At 39.3% G+C, this 21,794-nt stretch overlaps 1 protein-coding gene across 6 annotated transcripts in view; it reads right to left on the minus strand.

The window, feature by feature from the left end:
- The window catches only part of SLC25A21 (solute carrier family 25 member 21), a 242,065-nt gene that overhangs the window by 188,691 nt on the left and 31,580 nt on the right, over nt 1–21,794 (minus strand). The gene's annotated exons all lie outside the window — the stretch shown is intronic.

Raw genomic sequence — 21,794 nt, forward strand, 5'->3', positions numbered from 1 at the left:
CAGTAGGCATGATAAAAGTGAACACCACCTCGGTGAAACTCTGGCTCCAAGACAGTCACTCCTGAACCTGCTTTCACTGAAATCAGCCTACTTGGCTGCCTCTCCCCTTCTGGGTTTTTGCTTTAGTTTTGCTCCAGACTGTTTCTCCCTTTGTTGGGATAAGATGYGCTTTATCCATCAAGCTAGAGCTCAGCTTCACTCAGCCCCACGAGAGGTGCAGTGCATCAGCTGTTGCATGATCCCAGCAGGTTCCTACTTCCTATGCGGCTAAACTCCGCTGACTCAAACGTTATGACCCAGCTGCCTTGATAACTTGGAGCCCCAAACGAGCTGAGAATAAACATCTACTGCCTTCTAAGAAGAGGCAAAAATACTATTTAAAAAAAAACTATTGCAAAGTGTTCAGAAGATAAGAAAGACTATGRAAAAAACCCTATAGTATTAACTTTCGGTGTCACAACTGCCACAGCTCTCTCCCAAAGCCCTGCAGAAGGGGCCAGAGTACCAACATGCCACGTGTGCTTGGTGAGGAACGCCAGTCGTGAGGCACGGTACTCGGTCTTTTCTAAATGGAAAAACATAAAAAYCAGAAATCCTATTAGTGAGGATGTAAAAAATTATCAATAGGGTATAAAAGCAAGTTTTAAACTAGTTCCAAAGATGYGAGAGGCATTTAACAGTTTCCCTTTCCCATGTCTGCTTGTCAGACTACCATAAAACAGACTGCAGTAACAGAACTGATGCTCTAAATAAACTTATCAGAAACTTCTTCATTTTGCCATCTGCTGTTTCACTTTCAAACATGAAATCAGTCTTTTCTCAAATTTGTTAAAAAGTTCGTATGGTAGACAAGATCTAGAGAATTCGCAATGTCAGAGTAACAGTAACAAGAAAATGCATGCAAATCAAGGGGAAAAACCCAACCATTTTAAGTCTCAGGATTCTCCTTCCACTGACACATAACGCCAGTAAGACCATTTTGGACAACCAGTACATGACAGTGAATATTTTGATGCTACAGTAACACTGCAGAACACAACGAGACAGTGCTTGGACGCAGAGATGGTTGAGTCCAATTCAGTTAGGGGCTAGATGGGACCTAGCACGAGGTTTCAAACTTCACAGCAACAAAACCTGGCAAGCATATGAAGCTTCAGGTTGAGACAGTAGAGATATGCTGACCTCCTAAAATACCTGCAACAAAACCTGGGACCAAAAAAAGAGCTGTTACGGTTTGAACTAAGCAGCACATAAATTAAATCTAGCCTGAGAAGCTAACTTTGACTATCGCCAAATTCAAATCTTAAGCGTTACTCAGATTCACACRTGCTAAACAGTCACACTGATGTGATCCACGGCATCAGCAGAGGAAGAACCATTCAACGTGCCAGACACCAACCTACCGAAGGAATTTTCCCCTCTACTGCCAAAGGAAAGGGGAGAAAGGGCGTGTAGAAGTAAGTCGAGGGCTGATCTACCTGCACCCTTTAGTGCCCTAAGCAACTTCTCATCAACAAAATACAACAGTAGCTCCCCCCCATGTTGCGTGCCTGTGACAGTTCAAGCGTGCAATTTTACAGCAGGCAACAAACAGGACTGGGAATTCAGGGTTAAAAACTCCAGTGAAATTTCGTCCTATAAAGTAATGAAAGCTGACCAAGAGAGTAAATCAAATGGATCTCTTAACAAACTGAAAACAGCTGTTTGGCTGAGTTTGTCTCTGATTTAAGTTTGGTAATTATTGCCCTACTGTGGCTCAAGGTTATTCTGTATTGCTGAAATAGGATATCATATGAAAATCATCCAACTTCTTAATTTACTATAGCATCAAAAATTCCACTGTATAAAAATATGCCGGAAGCATAATCTTCTAAAAACTTACCTATAAACCTTTGAAATGCTATTTTTTAATTCTTCTTACACACAATTACACAAAATGTAATTATTTATAAAATTTTACTTTTATATAAAAATTTTATATATAAAACTAGAGCATCTATGCTAAACAAATGATATTTTACCTCTAGTCACTGTAACTTTGTTTTCACCTAAATATATTGAACAACTGCTTTAAAACCTTGCTAGTGATACAGTAACTTGTCCTTTAATAACCTGCTCCTTGGACTACTATGCTGTATCCCAACTTGCAGGAAAATTACTCTGAATCTTAAAATAAACCATTTTTGCACAGGAAACTCTTTTAAAGGCTTCTTACATCAATAGCAGCACAAGATACACAGCTATTTAACCTAAACATTCAAAGTTGAAAAACTACTGAAGACATGGGAGGCATTTGATCAATTTAAGCTAAAGTCACTCAAATAATGCTCAATTCCCCAGTAACTCCAAAGCATACTGTGGCTTGACTAGTTGCTTTAATGCCTTTACTGCCTAAAAAAAAATATGATTTATGACAGTATCATTAGTCCGCCTCTTCAACAAACAGTGTGCAAGTACAGTAAAAAGTTTAATTAGCTTGAGCATCATTTTTAAGGTCTAAAAAAGTAAAGAAACACCATGTGTGTTCTGCAAGTACAGTACTAGGATTTCAGTTCTGGAAAGTCAACAAAATTTTGGCTCTCCGTCACATGCTGGCTGCAATTTGAGTCAGTACCAATTACTGTACAGTGCTGGACTGAACCGTTAATTCCATGCATAAGAGTAACACTGAAAAACATTTTTATAAACAATAATATAATCCTAGTAAACGTATTACAAATTAAAATGCTTATTTTTCTGAAGCTTTCTTCTAAGATCAACTGGAAATCTCAAATAAAATGATTTGGGTGATTTAAGGTCAGCTCCAAGTAACCCTGAAATCAGCTCAGTAAGCTACCAGAGGAAAAAATTGACTGCAAGGGTGAATTACCATAGACTGACTGCAAATAAGCATTTCAGGAGTATTCTTACTTTACCCAGCACACTATCCTCTTTTTTTCCATATATGCTTCCTTTCCTCTCCCTTGAGATAAATGTAAATACCTTTGGCAAAACAAAATTCGTGTAAACACATTCTGAAAATATTGCAGTCTAATAATTGTGGTAATTAGTGTGTGTATGCCACAGAAGTAACATTTTGTAAACACACAGTGCTAATAAATTTTTTTTATGTCAATGTACAGTGGAAGGATTGGATAGACTGTAGCAAAAATAGTAGCAAACTAATTCAGCTTGCTCTTTTTAAAATAGAAAGGGCTCTATGCAAGTCTTTCTGGATATCTAACACGAAACAGGCAACAGGCATCAATCTGAAACCCCTTCTGCTTACTTCTTGCCAAGGAGCAATTTCCATATTGACTTTGTTTAAATACACATAGGATAGAGGCCAAAAAAGGCACTTTGGCTATGAAAAATATTGAGATGTGCACCCGGCCAAAGAACCCCAGCAGCATATGGAACAGTGTGAAGTTCCAACCCTGTTTTGAATGGAGAGGAAAGAAACAAAAGGGCATAATAATTCTAATTTCTTATCTGCTGATCTTAAGATATTCTCTACTTCAGGCAAGCTCAGAGATAACTCTACCGGCAAGAGATCAGCCAGAGTACAGTGAGCTCCAGCCCTGCCCATTAGAGAAGGATGGGAATCAGATGGCCGAAAACCAGGCTCTACTGGCTTATGTGGCTTCAGGGATTTCCCCTACAAACACTTCCAGGCATCCCTTAGGAGCACTTTTCTAGCTGCTTCTCACTCGGAATGCAGTCCAAACCCCTCCAACCTCTGCAGTTTGGCTTTACTAGCAACTGTAGCCTAGGCCCGAAGAAGGGTCTGGGCACCAAAAAGTCATTCTTCAGCTCCAGCACCTAGTCAGTAGGTGTCACGTCACCTACTACTTAACACGTTCTCTTATGCACAAACACACACTGGATCCATGAATGACACCACATGCTGTGAGAACTGGTAGTCAAGTAGGTATTTTAATAGACTATTTTACTCTTGCACTTCCACAGAAGTGTATAAMAAGTATTTCCTCTAAAGAAAAAGGAAATACAGGGAGGAGGATGAAAATAGGGCTCCTGGCCATTAAAGAGACTGAGGCAGGCTCACTCTCAATAGAAGCAACAGAAACCTTTTCTTGATATTTATCTTTGTTCTGGTCACATAGTGCCTTTCAAGATTCAGTAAAGTTGACAGCATATTGCTGTCTTCCATGGGGAAAAAAAAAGTATATCAAAAGCCTAGTAGGGGATATATTTAGAGCCTCTAAAAGAGAAGAGCACCTTGGGACAACCTGACACACCAATTTCCAAATAGCTSTGTTCAGGAGCGGCCTGACCCTGACAGCATCACTCTAGGCTGAATGTGCCTTAAGCTCCCTGTGCACATCAAGATTGGCCCTTTCACAGCTGAATCAACTCCTGCTTAAGCCTCTTCAGGATACAAAATTGAGGTAGGGTAGCACCTAAGCCACATATAGGACCAATCCAATATGCAAACTCAGAAAACTCAGGACATATTTGACACAGACCTACAGACCAGGGCCTTGTCCAAACACGACTCTGGGCAGTTTTAAAACACCGGTACCAAAGGAAGTATTAGCACCCCTGGAGAGTGCTATTATGCAGAAAGAGCAAAATTCACAGGGTCAGAAAGAGTCTATATGTGATAAAACATGACTTTATGGTTTAAAATTTCAGAGACTCACCTAAGAGTACAGTGCTAAGTTCTGATACGGAGAGCACCAAGGCAGCATGTTTCTGTTCCGAAGTGATCTAGCCTTGTTCAGATCTGATCACCACACAGGAATTAAGAAAAGGTGGCTAATATGACTATTCCATGACATTTAATGCAAACTTCCACTGTTTAATTCTGTGTGTTGCAGTGAAATTCTCCRTATTTTTGAATAATTATCCAGATTGTTTCATCAGACAACTGTAAGGGTTGCTGTGATACTGAAATAACCTTCTCTTCTGAAACATGATAAAACGGACCATTTATCCCTAATGACTACCATAGTACACGGGAGTCGAAGTCTGTTCCTACGCAGACAACATCTATTTATTTATCTTTGCTCTGTTCGCACAGTGCCTTTCATTTCAAGATCAATGACATTTACCTCGTTTATTTAAATTTTGCTTTCACACACTGACACACAAACATATAAGGACGAGCTCATTCAACACCAAAATTCAGGCATCCTGCGGTGAAGTCTAACAGCTATGCAACCGCTGCTGGCAGCACTGCACTGTAGTTAGTGGCAAGTTAAGAACGACAGAAACATTTGAAAGTGCAGGCAAATTTAGGCAGACAGAAGGTAATGAGCCTTACAATAAGGATTTTAATATTTCAAATGACAAATTCTTAAGCACTAATGGCAAGATCCAGTGAAACACGACCTCTGTCGATACTCTGTACGCCCTGCAATCCAACTTTTCTCTCACCTATGCTAGAGAGCCGTAAAACAAGAATAGAAGATCGCTTGTGACAATGAATGGACAGAAATATTAGATTCCTCTGCCATTTTAACAGTCAACTTTATTACGCCGTTCTGCCTCCTTCACGACCCATCTGGAGCAGCGTTCAGCACTACAAGGATTCCAGGGCTTGCTTTTGCAGTAGGAACCTGAGTGCAGGTGTCTTCTTCAAAACTCTTCACCRAAAAAATTTAGAAAAACCTGTTCTGAATTTCTCTGATTCAACATCTACAGAAAACTACTCAAAAAGAGGACAGAAATCGTGGGCTACATTACCAAAAATATGTTACACTGCTGTCAGTATCTCAGTATGTGGCTATCAGCAATGTCATTAGGCAAGTGTCCTAACACACACTGCAAGTCATTGCCCAGCTGTACAGCAGCTGGCTCCAGCTAAGCCCAGGAAAGGTCGAGGGTGATATGAATCCTCAAAATACTGCTGGCTTGTCATGTTTATCCTGATGGCCAGTGAGTGCAAATGGCAAAAAAAGAAAACAAATGCTTTCCTTCACCTTGGATTCTTAAATGATTTAATGCCTTTGTCTCTTAAGAGAAGCAGTTCAAAAGGTGACACATTTACATCTGCAAACTGGTCACTGGATTCTACTGTGCATGAGGCACAGACAGAGCAGAAGCCCCAAACCAGGCAGATTTTGGGGGCTACCTTGACAAGGACATGGAATTACCCACAAAGATCTTTCCTGACCTAGTTGTCTCAACAGGCTCTCAAGTAACATTTTACTGGTAGGTGTGTGACTCATATTTGCAAAACCAAAGGGCTGGGATTCAGCCACTTTTCAATCTTTCATATGCCAAAGATGTTTTTCTGTTCTGAAATTGTGTAGCAAAATAATCCTGGAGCAAAAATGACCAAAGAAAGGAACTATCAAAATGGTTCAGCTGTGGAAAGAGCTAGCAAAGCAGGTTGGATTGCACCACAACTAACAACCTTCCATATAGTTGAAGAAACTCTTTGAGAAAACTTCTGTATTGATTACAGTTATGTTCAGTATGCCCCAGGAATGCTTAGTATGCTCCAAGCACAGGAAAAGGAAGCATGTAACACTTTACAAATCTAATGGTACAGCACACACCTAACTGAGACCACAGGTACATTGAAAAATTAAAGCCAGACATATACAAAGCTGCTACCACTACAAGRTACTGTGAAGGTAAGTGTTTCTGGAGCACTTCTCCATATTTTGTTCAGCTCCTCTGCTGGCATGAGTTGACTGCATGGAGTTGCAGTAGTTTTGCCATTTGAAAATCTAGCCCTCTTTTCAGGGAGTATTGGGAGTATTTGGAGTATAAACGCAGTATACGAGCACAGAAGTAAACAACCTGATATAAAACGAAAAAAATGTAAGGCTCAGGGCAGAAGTCTGACGCACTGACTACTTATAAAAGCAGGAACTTCTGCTCACAAAACCCTTTACTCGATTGCTGTGCCACGTGAGCTGAGACCACAGTCTCATCTGCTTGCACCCTTCACTTCATCATCCTCTGCCTGCCCACTTCATTCCCAGTACTGACGTCCCCTCCAGCCATACCCTCGGAGTTTCATTTTGTTTCTGAAGTGCTCRCTCGGGAATTTTGGTAAAGAAGATCAGCAAGAGCATTTTTTATTTGGAGAAGCACTTCAGCAGCAAGGGGGTGGCGGGAAGGCATGCCACACGATGGCCCTAAGCACTCGCCCATGGCCACGTACTTAGCCGCTGCGACCTCAGGAATCTCRCGTCCATCGCTGCCCAGTAACCCAGCCTTACCGGGGGACAGCGAGTGCTCTCATCCCGTCTAGCCCACAGCCTTGTGGTTAGAGGATACGCTCCGGTACTTTGGGTTTGAACCCTCTCACATTCATCCGCCAGAAGCCAGCAGGAACAAAAGTGGTCCTTGTGACTTCAGCTGGACCTCTCATGCAATCACCTTCCCACCAGAGGGGAAAAAAGTTCCACTGTCTGGCTTCAAAAATAATACAAATCTGGATCACCTCAAGCAGAAGCTAAACGTGGTTGCTACCGGCGCTTCTGCAGACACATGGGTGCAGCTGGTGCCTGGAAGTGATTTTGTGCTTTGCATCTCGAATGACAAATGGAGGTTCCTGTTTGTGTGCCCTGTATTTTACTCAGCACAGTGGGCCTAGACACCAAAATTCATTATTCTGCCAAGGCTGCTAAAACAAATTGTAATAGAAAGTTTGAGATTAGCTTATATTTGAATCTGTTCACATTTCATAAATGTCCCATGGGCATTTAAAGCTACAGATTTAAAGCTAGGAAAATCTGAAAGTTCTTAATACCAATAAGCATATTTAGTAAAGATGATGCAAAGGACCTCGATTAATAGGGTACCAGGATATGTTTGGACCTCAAAGACAGAAAATTCAGATCAATTTATATTATACTGGTATGTTATTATATAAAATAAATACAGATATAAAAATGAGGATGTGCATACATATATATATATACACACACGTACTCGCAAGGAGATCAGGGTTATTCAGACTGCTTTGTTTCAGYGCTAAATTTTATTCAAACACACACATACATAGTAAAGGATTCCCCCTTCCTCTTCCCTTCCCCTACCTCCCCAAAAAATGCTCCAAAACAACCCCTCCAAAAAAACCCACATTTTTCCAAATATATTTTTTACATGGCCACTGAATTTCTAACTCAACAGAAATGTTCGTATCACTGCAGGGTAGGCAGTAACCAMAGTGAACAGTGCTTATTCAAGTATTTCCCCTGAAATCAGAAAGGACCAGAATGACAAACTATTACTTCTAGAAGAGAACTTGCATAAATAGCCCAGGAAACTCGGCTGAACTGGTCAAGACAACAGGTTTCAGCCTGGCCCTATACAAACAAGTATCAATACACTTAAGTTAATAGTGGTTCTTCTCTTGGTATGCCTTTACTCAAGGTAAGCCTGATGTGTTAAATGTGTTGTCTTAAGCTTACACGAGCTCAATATCAACAGCTAAAAGCATGACTCTTATACAAMACAAAACAAAAATTCTACTTTAGCTTTCATAGGGAGAGCATTATTACTTTCTTTAGTAATCTTCCCTCCTCCSTTATTCCATTTTAGTACTTTAAGTTATTGCCTATACAGAAAATTTAGAAAATCTATTACTTACATATAATGCTCGMATACCTGAATGTAACGCAGCGTACTCTTTGCAGATGTGAACTGCACGGATTGCAGCCTTTTAAATAATGTTTTGGAACATCTCCTCGCTTATATTTTTACATCTAGATTTTGAGGTCCAGTCGCAAGTGTTTACTATAGAAAACTTGGTCAAGCTGGTGTTTGACCTTTGACAAGAAGCTGCCCTCAYTCTGGCTAGTCCCAACAAACTAGGCCCAAGACAATAAGCTGCTTTATAGCTATTAGCTAGGTCAGTGTGTTTCTCCAGGAAGACCTCAAGCTGAAAAGCCAACATGCTTGACAACCACAGCCAAGGTACCAAGGGTCCAAGCACTAGACATTGGAAAACAAATGGAAAAGCACACATGGCTACATCTGGAATCCTAATGGGCCACCAATGGTTCCCAGCTAAAGGAAGAATTACCAATGTTATTTTATCATCCCTTGTGCTAACTTAGCTGTTTATGTACAGCAATAAATGATTTTTTAAAAACATATTTGGGTCATTATGTCATATACCACCAGCAAGTATGGTTGTTTTATTGTGCTTGGAGTCAAAATACACTGCTATACCCAGATGTGAGGGAAGTTCAAAACCTCTAGTCCTTCTGTATTCATTCCTGTTGGACAAATGGATTAAGTTTTTAAAAGGGAAACTGAGAATTTTTATAGCCTGTACTCCCGTCTCACTAGTAAAATTCGCACTGATATTTTCCTACAGAAGTTTGCCTTGCCAATGATAACATTAAATATTAACTTAGTAAGCAAAACAAAATTTCAACCAACAGGAAATGCCACACATTTTGTTGTCAAAATTTCTCTCTTCTCTTCTGCCAAAGCCACAATATGCAATATTAAAGAAATACCTCTGTCTCCAAAACAGCTTGAAGTATCATTCTATGTGCTTTTTCTTACCTGAGCATCAACTGAAATTCCAGGCAAAAGTCATCTTATTGTGGAATTCAATTTTTAAAAAATATTTATTATTAGAACTATTAAAGGAGGATTCTTTAGTTATGACTCTAAATTTATATTAGAAAAAATGAGCTTTTCCAAAATATACAATCAGCATATTTTGTTTCCATTTATACGCAACAGAACATGGAATTTGTGTAAAGGCTCTTGTGCAGTATTTTTAACCCTAGTACTGTGACATTTAAAGCTGAGATCAAAGCACACTACAGAAAAACAAAGCTGAATTCCTTCGCATGTTAGTTCAGAAAAAAAGATCAATAATTTGGTAAATAGAGAAAAAAATACACTGTAAAAAGAAAGTTTCAACATTTGTGAAATTATTATAGAACGGACAGCATCCCAACAATTCAATCCACATCTGTCCATGCAATCTTTCCTTTCACAGCTTTCCATTCTAAGAGATACTGAAGGCATATGAAAATACTGAAGGTATTTGAAAATAAGTACAACTTAAGAAGAGGCAACTGAAYCCAATTTCTGTAAATGTAACTCAAATGGACTCGCATTAATTTCAGTGGTGGTGGTCAGTTGCAGTCAAAATGAATAAATAATTCTAGGGATCACTATTTTTTTTCCTGTTTCATTCTCTATTTCCTTTTTTCTACAGGTCATTAGCCCTGTTACACTTTCATTCTCTTTTTTTTCTTTTTTTTCTTTTTTTTTCTTGTTTTTTTTGAGGGGGTGAGAGGGAGGAAGAGAAGCGGCATGTAGCTTCCAGTGAAAAAATAATTACAAAAGAATTAGAAAATAAGCAAAAATACACATAAAGCAGGAATCTACAATTAACTCTAATATGGAGTACAGAGATCCCCAAGATCCGAATTAGTTAGCGCTGTTTAACAGGAAGCTGTAGCTGAACAGCTTGAGTATTTTTAAATCCAAGCAGCTTCAGCCCCKGACTCCCGAGTGCACGCACTCAACCCCCGTTATTTTATTACACATCACAGGGAGTCAAGGGCAAAGCCGGTTCGGAAGGCTGCTGACCAGGAAACGATCCGAACGGATCCGAGACGGTGCTAAAAGGCGAACGAGAAAGCGAAACCCACGCCGGGTARCGCTCTTCTCCGCCAGAGCGCGTGCGGACGGACGAACTCGCAAACCTCCTGGAGACGCTTCCATAACTTGCAGCGGAGACAGCTCCGGAGACTGCGCAGGCTCTTCGTCACACGCCTTGCGTTTCTTTAACACGCAACGGCGAAGGAAGAGGCAATTAAAAAGGTTATTTGCAAAGAAGCCGATGCTAAAAGTAGCTTCTTTTCAAAACAATTCTGTCCAGCTTGTTTTTCCTTTAATAYTACACTCCGGGCAACCCTTATTTGCCATGGAAAAACAGACGTGTGAATTTGATACCCTCTACTTGTTGGTGTGTTTTTAAAGCTGACTAGCAGAGTGCAGAATGTGAAGTTTCCTTGCTTCTGCTGCCACATGGCAGGGGAAGAGCACAATTAAGTAAACAGCTATATATTCCCCCTGATTTCCAGGAACAGCAGAAATATTACGTTAAACTGAAAAGGGAAAAAAAAAAATCTAAGCAACTCATCTCTTGACATAATCACAGTTGCTTCAGAAAAGTTTCTTTCTTTTCACAATGTACACTAAATATGAGAACCAAAATACTTACAAATCCAATTCTGACATTGTTAAGTACATCTCCCTGTAATGTAGTGCATTACATTATATATACATATATATATTTTTATGCATGTTTATACTAACATTCCAAAATTAAATGTTATATTAAAAATTGCTACCAATTTTAAATAGGTCAGAATACCTTCTCCTTGCTGTCTTCCCTGATGGTTCCTTAATGAAGGACCAGAGCAAAGATTAGTGAAGAATTTCAAAGAAACATAAAGTAAATGACAAATACTGGAAAAAAATATTTTTTTGTTTTTGTTTTTTTTTTTTAACTCACGGAAGTGATTCTTTACATATGCCAGTTACTCCCTGATGTTATGATTAGGAAAACTTGATACTTGACAAAAATAGATTTAAAAGCATTTAAATCATAGAGGAGGAAAAAGTACTGACTTTACACCAATAGATGAACAAGTTAAAAAAAAAACATTACTAACTTATTTCATCTGCAAACATTTGATTTCAGTTCACATTACTGTTTTTCTCTCTCCTTCCTCCACTCCCTACCTCCACATTCCCCTCCCCTTCTTTTTAAGGGAAGAGAAATTAAACGATAAATTAATCTCATGGTGTTTACCCATGTAAGACCTGATCCATCTTAAGGGCAGTTTGTTACAGTAAAACAAGATTTAAATAAACAGGCTTGTGTGAGTATGTTGCAAATAGGAATTTCAGGGACCAGTAAAAAAATAAAAATAAAAAAAAATAAAAATAAAGACAAACTTACATATTTCTTGCTGATGAGTTCTGTATGTGTCTTACAAGTGTTCTTGCCACAACAGGCTTTATATTTTCAGATACACAAACTAACTTAAACATTACTCCCAAAAGCACTCCTTGTATTTGCTGGTGATCTCAGATATACTGTTATACATATTTAGCAGCAACAGTGAGTAATTTGGGAGACTTTCTACTGCTTCTTATTATATTCTCACTAATCAAATAGAAAACACCAGTTTCTAATTTTATTAGTCTCACGTTTGTCACAATAACTACAGATTTTATTGTGGAAAAATGTGTTTCCCCTCTAGTTGTGACCACTTGGTAAGCACGTGTTGAGTAATAAAAGAGAAGTAAACAAAAATAAGCCACTTTATGTCCCAGTATCTCCATCAGTTTGGAAAGAATGGACTCGGCTAGCAAGGGGAATGGTCAACAGCTCGACATAGCACAAGGACATATACGTACACACACATGTATCTCTCTCTCTCTCATGCTTTGGGCGACTCAAAAATGTCTGTTTGAGGAGGTGCGGTGATTATTTTTTGAAAAAGAATTATTTAAAAGTACATTCCTTATTAGACAACGAGAAATATTAAGCTGATCTACGAGTGCATTTTTTAAAGCAAAGCGATGCTTGCAGAGGGTTATGGAATACTTCCACATGTGATATTTTCACAATAATGGTAACTATCAAACGTTATATTGCACATTAATTTTTACTGTTGAATAAGATGCTGGAGCCAAGAATACTGCAGGCTGTAAAGCTCAGCCTATTCCCTGGCCCACTCTCCATGCGCAGATGTCGGGCTGCCTTCCCAAAGCATTGCACGTATTTACTGGTACTCTCATTTTTTCATATTATGAGTCCCCTATCCAATCTCCTCAGTAGCATTAACTGAACAGCTCACAAAGTCACTTTTTAAGTGCAGCTGCAAATACCTAACTCTGCTTTGTGCAACCGCTTGTTTCATGCTCCCCTTCAGATCAGCCATTTGCCATTAACAGGGACTAAATGGCCTGTGACTTAGGTTGAGAAAGTTGCTCAAAAGCCAGTAAGTTCCCAACCAATATCTTGATTCAGAAAGTACTTTTGAGGAAAATACCTACGGTCAAATTTAAATATAGGTCGAATTAAGCATCTGGAGCCATCAGTGCTTAAATACAAACACTACAAATAGAATTTCTTGCTAGAAGCAGGTTACAGTCTTCCAAGGACAGATTAGTCAAGAAGCCTTGAGGACAATAGCTATAATGAACACCGAAACAATTGCAACGCGAAGTAATGCAACTAAACAGACCAGAGAGTTCAGCAAAAATACTTGCACAAAGACTGAAAACTTCTTTTTAAGTACTCAGCAGCCCAACATTGCTCCTACTGACATCAGTGGGTAATCAAGTTACATTTGCACCTGCACAAACTAAAATCTATCACCTTCCAATAGAAGGTTTTTATATAAAGAGTCCATATTTAAAGTTGAGTATCTCAGCACATCTCCAGGCAGCATATTTAACTGAAGTCAGAAATGTCCATAATATGAAGGTTTGCAAAGTATTAAAGATGATTGCCATAAGCGTACCACTGTTTATTCTTCAATTTCCAGTGCAGGCCACTGTATTTTTTGGAGGCAGACAGTATTTCATTGGCTAAGAGAAGAGCAGGAAATTTTTCTTTGGTGATTTTTTTTTTTTAACTAGCAGATGTTTGAAGCTGCTCCAAGGTTTGGAATGTTGACTAAATCCCAGTGGAGATAGATTAGTGGCAGAAAGCAGGTGAGGTGGTCAAAGGTGGATGTAAATACAATTTATCAGATGACTCTGCAATTTGGCACATTGGTATCACAACTGCACATGTGGCATGTATAAAAAGCTTTGGCAACAAAGAACGAACATCATTCCTCCAGCCAAATTGTACAGCAAACCAGGGCTGTGCTACCAGTAAACCAAACAAGAAAATACCAAAAATAGAATTACTCCTTGGCTTACAAAAATCTGGCGTGCACTGAGAAAGGATATAGGACAGGGTTTCTACTAAAAAACTCCTCAATAACTAAGATCACTGGCAAAGTAATCTAAGAGAACATCAGCTCTCAGACCCAAGCATTAGTTGTAGCACGAGTTTGTCAGGTCAAACAGTTCAGTTCCTAGAGTCCTGCCAGGTGCCAAATCCTCATACTCACCTCTTTAGGTGAAGCTTCGAGCACTTCCAACCTCAACCCGTCCTGCTCTACCGGATGATCTGCTCTCACCTCAGTTACGTTCTCCGTTGTCATCCCCAGCACTAAGAGCAAAGCAGTATATCCGCGCAGAAAGCCACGGCTCGCATCCTTAGCGCCAAATGCTCAGCAAACAGCCCGCTGGGAATCTGTCAGCATGCTCTCTRCTATGTCTTTTGGCCTCATGGACTACCAGAACGGCTTCAAGGGACTGGACTTTATCCTCAAGATGTTAAATGACTTCGACATCCGAAAAGTTGACAAATATTTGGGGACCTGATTCTTGGTCATTAACTGAGTTACTGGAAAGCACTGGGCTCATTCACGCATTGGGGCACCTTCACTGCAGTTACAAGAAAGTGAAACAAAATCCAGGAGAACATCTATGACTTACTCCTATCTTCCATGTCAAAGCCCAGGTACAGTGCTTCGCTCTTCTTTTCTAGATCACAAATACTTAGCAAAATATATATAAGAATTCATAATAAAAAGAACAATATAAGAATTCATATTAAAAACAACATAATAATGATTGCAATACCGAATTGCTCCCACACCTGACAATCAGAAACGTAGGCCTCCTTATATACAATTTTCTTCTCGTGAAAAGAATAAACTAAATTTATCAGAATAGCCTAAGAAATACTTAAGTCTGTCTCTTCGTCAAAGATTCTAATCTAAGTCCAATTTAATGTTAGAGGCCTAATACCCTTCCATCCATCTATACAAGCAAAACAATGTGATGTTGGTTTAATTTGTGATAAAAAGCTATAGCATCAATTTGCYACTGTAGCTAGGACTGAGGGTTTCCCTTCCATGAATACACCTGCACATACTGGACCTCTGAAGTGGTGGCCCAAAGGTATCTCTTTCTCTAGCCAAGGCCAGCAGAGAACTCAGGCTGAAGTCCAACTGGCACAAATGGCAGGAATTATCAGAAAGATGCTCTCAAGTAAGGGCCTTCCAGCTTTGGAGTCAGCTACCCGTGATGTTGTGCAGTAGCTCAGCACTTGCTGCCTTTCCTCATCTGCTTACGCTCATGAAGGATCTAGGGATCCTTCTATTGTGAGTTTGATTTTTTTTTTAATTCCTAAGATATTCCCAGAAGTCACTATGCAGTCTTTGCTTCTCTAATTTTTCATTTATAGCTTAGAAGATTATGGAGTTACTTTATAATTCACAAGATTCTTCTCRCAGGTGACAAGCAAGAAATAAGCATGCAAAAGGAATGGTACACAATCTCCTTCTAGGAGAGGAAGGAATGGAAACAGGAAGGTGGGGATGCACCGCCAGTATGCATTAATCGGATGCAGGTCCAGGCATTAATCACTGATTCATTACTAGCTCTCCAGGACAAGACTTCTTATAACTTGGAAGAGGAAGGCAGAATTAAGCCCACCTCAGTGAGGTAAAGCAGTAACAGYGTCCACACTGTACGCTTGGTCTGCAAACTATTCCCACAGTGCTCCAAATACGACTTCAGAACTGCGTCGTCCCCTTAGAAATACACAGTTAAGAGAGGTACTGGATGTGGTCTCACTTTATATGATTTACAAAATGCTTGCATGATGGAAAACACAATTCCAAAGCCGACAAAAAGTGGGATTTGTTTTCATATGTTCCTACACCTAGCAACTGCAGCTTTGCTTTCTGCAGCACTCCTTGATAAGCAAAAAACAAACATCCCTTAACAGTCCCTTTGAATTATCATGTTTCAGTCCATTTCCTTCTTCATTGATCACTGGGTTGTATCAGAATTTAATTATGTCTCTTTTGAGAAAAAAAAAACTCTCAGATTTAAAAAAAAAAGTTACCTTGTTTTTATTTCTATAATCCTTTCTTCCTCACACAGTCAGCTCTTTACCTGTCCTGCTGCCCATTAACGCTTGTATGAAAACTTTTCACTCCCTAATTTGCCAAAAATAATGATATAAACACTCTCTAAAAGTCTGAAAACTCTACATTGTCATTACAGCAAACAAAAATCCCTTACATAGCAAAATCAAAGCTTGTAAACTTATGGCAAGGCAGAACCCAGTGATATAATACTCAAACCTGAAAAACAAAATACATCCTGAGTAAGGAAGGAAAACATTACACGAAAACATTACGGAAAGTAAGGTATTAAGCAGTGGTGTTTTAAGCTAGGGGCTGTAATTCAGCTGTACAAGCTTTCCAGTCAAAGAGAAAGAAAGAGAGCAGGGATAGTTACTGTACATTCCTAATGAATTCACCCTATCATTTAGGGAGGCCCAGATTTTTGGTAATGAAAAACACATCACAGTGTCTAGACATGGTTCATACTCCCAGCAGAGTCCTCGGCATTTCAGAAGTCGTGGCACAGTCGTCGTCTCTGTGGGCAGCTTTTCAGGAGATGTCCTTCCTTACGGCACGAGCTGAGACCAGTACGGTAAGTGGCAGGGTATGGCCAGGATGGGCAAGTGCCTTCAGGGAAGCTGGTCAAGAGCAACTTGATGTTGTTGCAGAAAAAGCTAATCCACTGCGTTGTTTTAAACCTTAGCCCTAATGTAGGACATGGTGCTCTCTAAAGCAAAGTTATGCTGAAAACAAATTACATATTTCCGAAGATGAGCATGGATCAAGTGCAACAACTTAGTCTGGCTGCTGCTACCACTGCAATTTAGTAAGCCCACCTCCTGAATATAGCCACAATGCTCTTAAAACAAAACACACATACATTTTATTAATTCTGCTGTTAAAATGAGCCACTGTGTAATAGCTATATAATTTGAAGCATCCTGTAGCATCACAGATGACTGCAGACCCACACCCACACTTTCCTCTGTGAGGATTAAAGGTGAGAAAAGGACTATTAGTAGATGCATATGGTCTACATGTTTTATTCATTTAAGAAAGTTCTGAGCTTCTTTTCCGAAAATGAGTAAATCATGCAATAAACTAATTCATGTAAGGAAACACAACACTAATAAAATTTATTCATTAAAAATTACTATAAAATTACTCCTACCATATTTCCAGTCTAGAAAGAAAAAAACCCACAGTGATGAATATTTTCCTACTAGTACATGGTTTTCATAAGTATTTTAAGCATCTTCCCTCCTCCCTAACTAWTTTTTTTTAATCATTATGTCTCTGAAACCAAAACTTCATTTGTCAGCAAATCCCACCACCTAGGCCAAATTAAATTATCTTTTGATGTATCAAAGTTGGCATACGCCATAYAAGCCACATGTGCTTCTCTCTCAAATCCTCAGTCAACTTGTCCATTTATACTATTTTAATTATGTCAACACCTACCCACCACAGCTAAAAACAAACAAATATAACGAGATCCCCAAAACAGGGCTCCTGGTACTAGAATTGTCCATAAGGGAAAGAAGGACTAAAGGAGCTAACAGTTCTAGTAAAAGACGTTTATCTAGCATGGCTTGACCTACCCAAAATGTCTAAAGGCTGCTTTACTGCAGAAGCAAGGGAGAGAATGGAAATGGAAATTTTGGACCTATTACTAGATCAGCAGTGCAATGCAGRTGATGCATTGATTTAAAGGTCCTGCTGCTTGCAGGTTGGAGAATATTCATCTTCAAAGAAGTTCATAAATTAAYGAGTAAAAGGAAGTAAAATGCAGTAAGAAGGCACATCGTAATTGCCCTGAAGGAGGCAAACTGACTTCAAATATATTATGCAGTTATATGAATCGTTCATGGAATGATTACATGAACACAGAGAACAGAAAGGGAAATATGAGGTTTTTCTCCCCCCCCCCTTTTTTTGATATTCCATGCATTGCATTCTCACTTGGGCAGCACATGCAGCATTGCACTGGAAGCAACATTTACAGCAAAGGCAAACGGTCGCGAGTCACTCATTTGTGAGCTGCTCAATAGCACCAGAGCTGCACAGACCCCAAACTGATTTGCATCTCAGATAGTTTAGGGCTGAATGCAGACTTGATCCTCATAGAGTTGCACCAGTGCAGGCCTTGATCTCATTTCTAGGCCAATCGCTTTAAACCTGCTGTCACGGTCACCAAATTTTTCTTCCAATGCTCCAGTAAGCCCTCAGTGTACATTCTTATGGCTCAATTTACCTGTTCACTGGGGCTTCCCTTTCTTCCACAAGACTTACTCAACAAGACTTACTCCTACCTAAGGAATATTGAGAGCACTTAGAAGGATTAACCCAAATATAGCTGCCTAAAATCACCCGAGGTGAACTTGCTTGTCTGCTGCAGATACCCTCTGCCCTGCGTATACGCTCTTGTAACACACCGCTGAGCACASAGCCTTGCTCCGCTGAGGCATACCGCTGAATCGATGGGCAGGAAAAGTTTGCACAAGCCAATCTGGAATCATGTCCCATTTCCACCAGCACATTCAAATCTCAGGTCCAAAATCTTGTAAGACAGTTCTAAAGGTACAGCTTCCAACTTTATGGCCAGCAGRTAAACAGAGAAGGTGAAGTCGGTCTTTCTCATCGATCAGCCGTTCAGTCACGTCTATGTGCCCACACAGGTGATACAACGTGTGCCCAGCGCTGGGGCCATTTCTGTACCTGTCTTGCCCACCARGAACTAGCACTGGAAATGGCAAAGTCTGAGAAAATATCTCTTCTTCCCAGCCCAAGCTCTAGACTTTCACCCAGTGCTATAAAAAGAACATTTTCTTGGTGTGAAGGAATATTTATATAGTGTGACAAATGCCATGATTGYTTATCCCTTTGCCACTCTCAACAGCCAGTCACCCCTGGACTCACCGAGGAACRCCAACATCGTCATTCAGAACCCCTATTTTTTAAAACTAAAACTGGCTGACTGTACAGAATGCAATTAGTGGCAATCAGAGTTTCCCTTTAATCTCCACGCTGTTTTCATGTGCAAAAATATGATTGCTCCTTGGAAACACTTTGCTTCATCTAATGGACACATACCTTGCAATTCAGCAAATTTATTATTCAGTGATCTCTTTTCAGTAGAGCCACATTAAACCTTAATATATACAATCTTTAATTGGCGCTGTTTAGAACCACACAYAAATACCAATCAGTTTATCTGCTTCTTAAAGTCTCAAAACATTTATTGAAAGTAAAGTATATGCCTAGAAACAGTGAGCCGGACTCCCAAAGTGACTATTTTACTGATTTTAAAGTAAATGTTTTAAGAAAATTTATTGGTTTAAAAATAGTTTTTGGAGTAAAAGAAAATCATTATTTTGAGGAACTTGCAAGAGATTTGAGTTTAATTTTTACATTCTGTAAATACAAAATATTTAATCTGTTTAAAATTAAACCCCAAAGATCTAATCAGATAAGCTTTTGAAGGGCTCACAGACTGCAACTATTTTAGCATTGTATTTGCAAGAGATACAGCCAGTTGTTTAACCACACAGATATCGTTTAGCCTGTAACTTAAACAAGCATTGATAAAGTTTTTTGCAAAAAGATGTTATCAGCAAAACAAACACAGTATTTTGTATTACTTCAAAGCTTATTTATAATGTGTTTAGAAATATTCAGTGGAAACAGGAAAATAATGTCTTGATTTTTCTAAACTTTACAACATCTGCTTTTACTTACTCACAGCATTGTAAAGTTCTGCAGCTTTCAAATGGGTAACGTTTTTCTTTTGTTTGCTCCCTTACTTGAAAGTATTCACTTTTTTTTTTACACACACGATTTTCCCTTTACATTTATGAATACAGCCATATGAAAAATCTCTGAAGCCTTCTACAAGTGGTAAATCACTAGTTAGCATAACCTACATTTTAAATAAGCACATTACAAACCTGCTAGAAATTTATTTTCCTCAGAAGACTAGAATTCCTAAATCTTTATCATTTCCCTATGTACATATGGAACATTAACTCTTTTTTTAAAAACCATATATCATATTGTTTATTCACACTACCCTTTCCCAATTGGGTATAACCCACAGTAATTTCCACAGGAGAAAACATCCTTTTCTAAAAATCAAGTTCTTTTCACTGACTTGGTGTGGGGAAATCGCTGCAACTTTCTACAACCAAATGGACTCCCCTTGGACATTTTTTCCATCGATAATAAAGGATTCTACCTGTCATCCTAGGATATTAAGATGCAGCAATTGCAGCACTAACTGGAATCCCTAAGAGGTTACTGTGAATTGTGTGAAGATGCACTAGTGCATGTAACTTTACAGATTCCCCTCTGCTATATAAAATTAAAACTCTGATTTAGCRAGAGGTCAGATCATCGACCAAGTACACAATCATGTATTATTTGATGAATACGCAGCAACATCACCAGAGCGCGGACACGCTCGCGGCCGGCTCGCTTGGCCACGGCTCCGGCGTGCCCGACGAGCACGGACAGCGGGGACAAACAGCCCTGCAGAGTCCTTGAAATAGCCACGGGATATCGGGGCTGTGCACTTACGTGGTCTGTAAAGAGCTGCGTATCACTGGATCTTTCTTTTTCTTTTTAAATCTGTAATAAAAAATGCTACATTTTACTTGGAACTTTCCTCTGAAAGCCATTACTTCTCATACCTGTGTCTSGGCTAGGCACTGAAATACGGGCTTTGCAACACACTCATTCACAGTGGAGAAGAGGTTGCATTAGTATTCTACACCCGACCAGCTCACGCTGGTCATTCATGTATATTGGATGATTTTGAATAAAATGCAAATCTGAACCCCAAATTCTCCTTTTCAAACATTTTTCAAAGCATGACTTACAGACTGGGCTCTGTTCAYCTCAAACTAACTCGTGAAATACTTAGAACCTTTAACCCATCTATAAAAAAATTGTTCTAAATTTTTGTTTTAGAAGTCGTTGCTCAACTAATGCCAGCTAGGAGTAAATTTAGTAACATCTATGCAGAATTCTACGGTGAATTTTCACAAATATAAGTACCTACAAGTAGGTTTAATATTTTTGGTTCATCGATTACAATTAGTAGGAAATTTCAAAGGGAAAATCCCTGACATACAACCTAGGCTTTAAAGTACAGTTCTGCTGAACCATTCACTATATAGTTACATTTGTACTCAAGGGTCAATTATTACAAAAAGCACTGGCACACACGTATGCTAAAGTAAAACAAGGAGTCCACAGTGATTTTAGAGCTAGACTATACATCAATTTACATTTAGTTCCCCGAGAGGCATATAGGAAGCCTGTTCCCTTTGGGGTACTCAACCACTTTTCACTTCAAGAGTCTCTGGCCGCAGTCAAGCAAGGCTTGGAATTCAAAATTTAGAGTCTCAGAATTCTTCACACTTTCTGCCTGAATTTAGAGACATCTGACAACACATGTTAGACTACATTTTGGCATGTAAGAGTTTACCTAGGCACGTGAACTCTGTTTCTCTGCTACGTCCTCTAAATGTGATGCTCTAAGATCCCCTACTGCCCATCGATCATGGGCTTCAGTCAACCCCCACCCCTCAAGCTCTTCAACTGCAACCTTGCAGGCAAAGACTATTAGTGCAAAGAGAGTAGATCCTCCAGACTGACCCTAATGGTTGAGGCACTTCTCTGAAAGAAGGGTTTGGAGTTCAATTCCAGATCCCTGTAATTTCAGCATTTTTATGATACATGTTATTATGGAAACTCCAATTAAAATTGGAAGTGGAACCCATGTAACCCTGCCAACATACTAGTATACTGCAGTTACCAGGCTAAAAATCCATGCTCTTCTTTATTTGTCCTCTCTGGACA

The sequence above is a fragment of the Rhea americana genome, unplaced genomic scaffold, assembly GCF_003343005.1.
Source record: "Rhea americana isolate MKP2758 unplaced genomic scaffold, rheAme1 scaffold_18, whole genome shotgun sequence".
Classification (NCBI taxonomy): Eukaryota; Metazoa; Chordata; class Aves; order Rheiformes; family Rheidae; genus Rhea; species Rhea americana.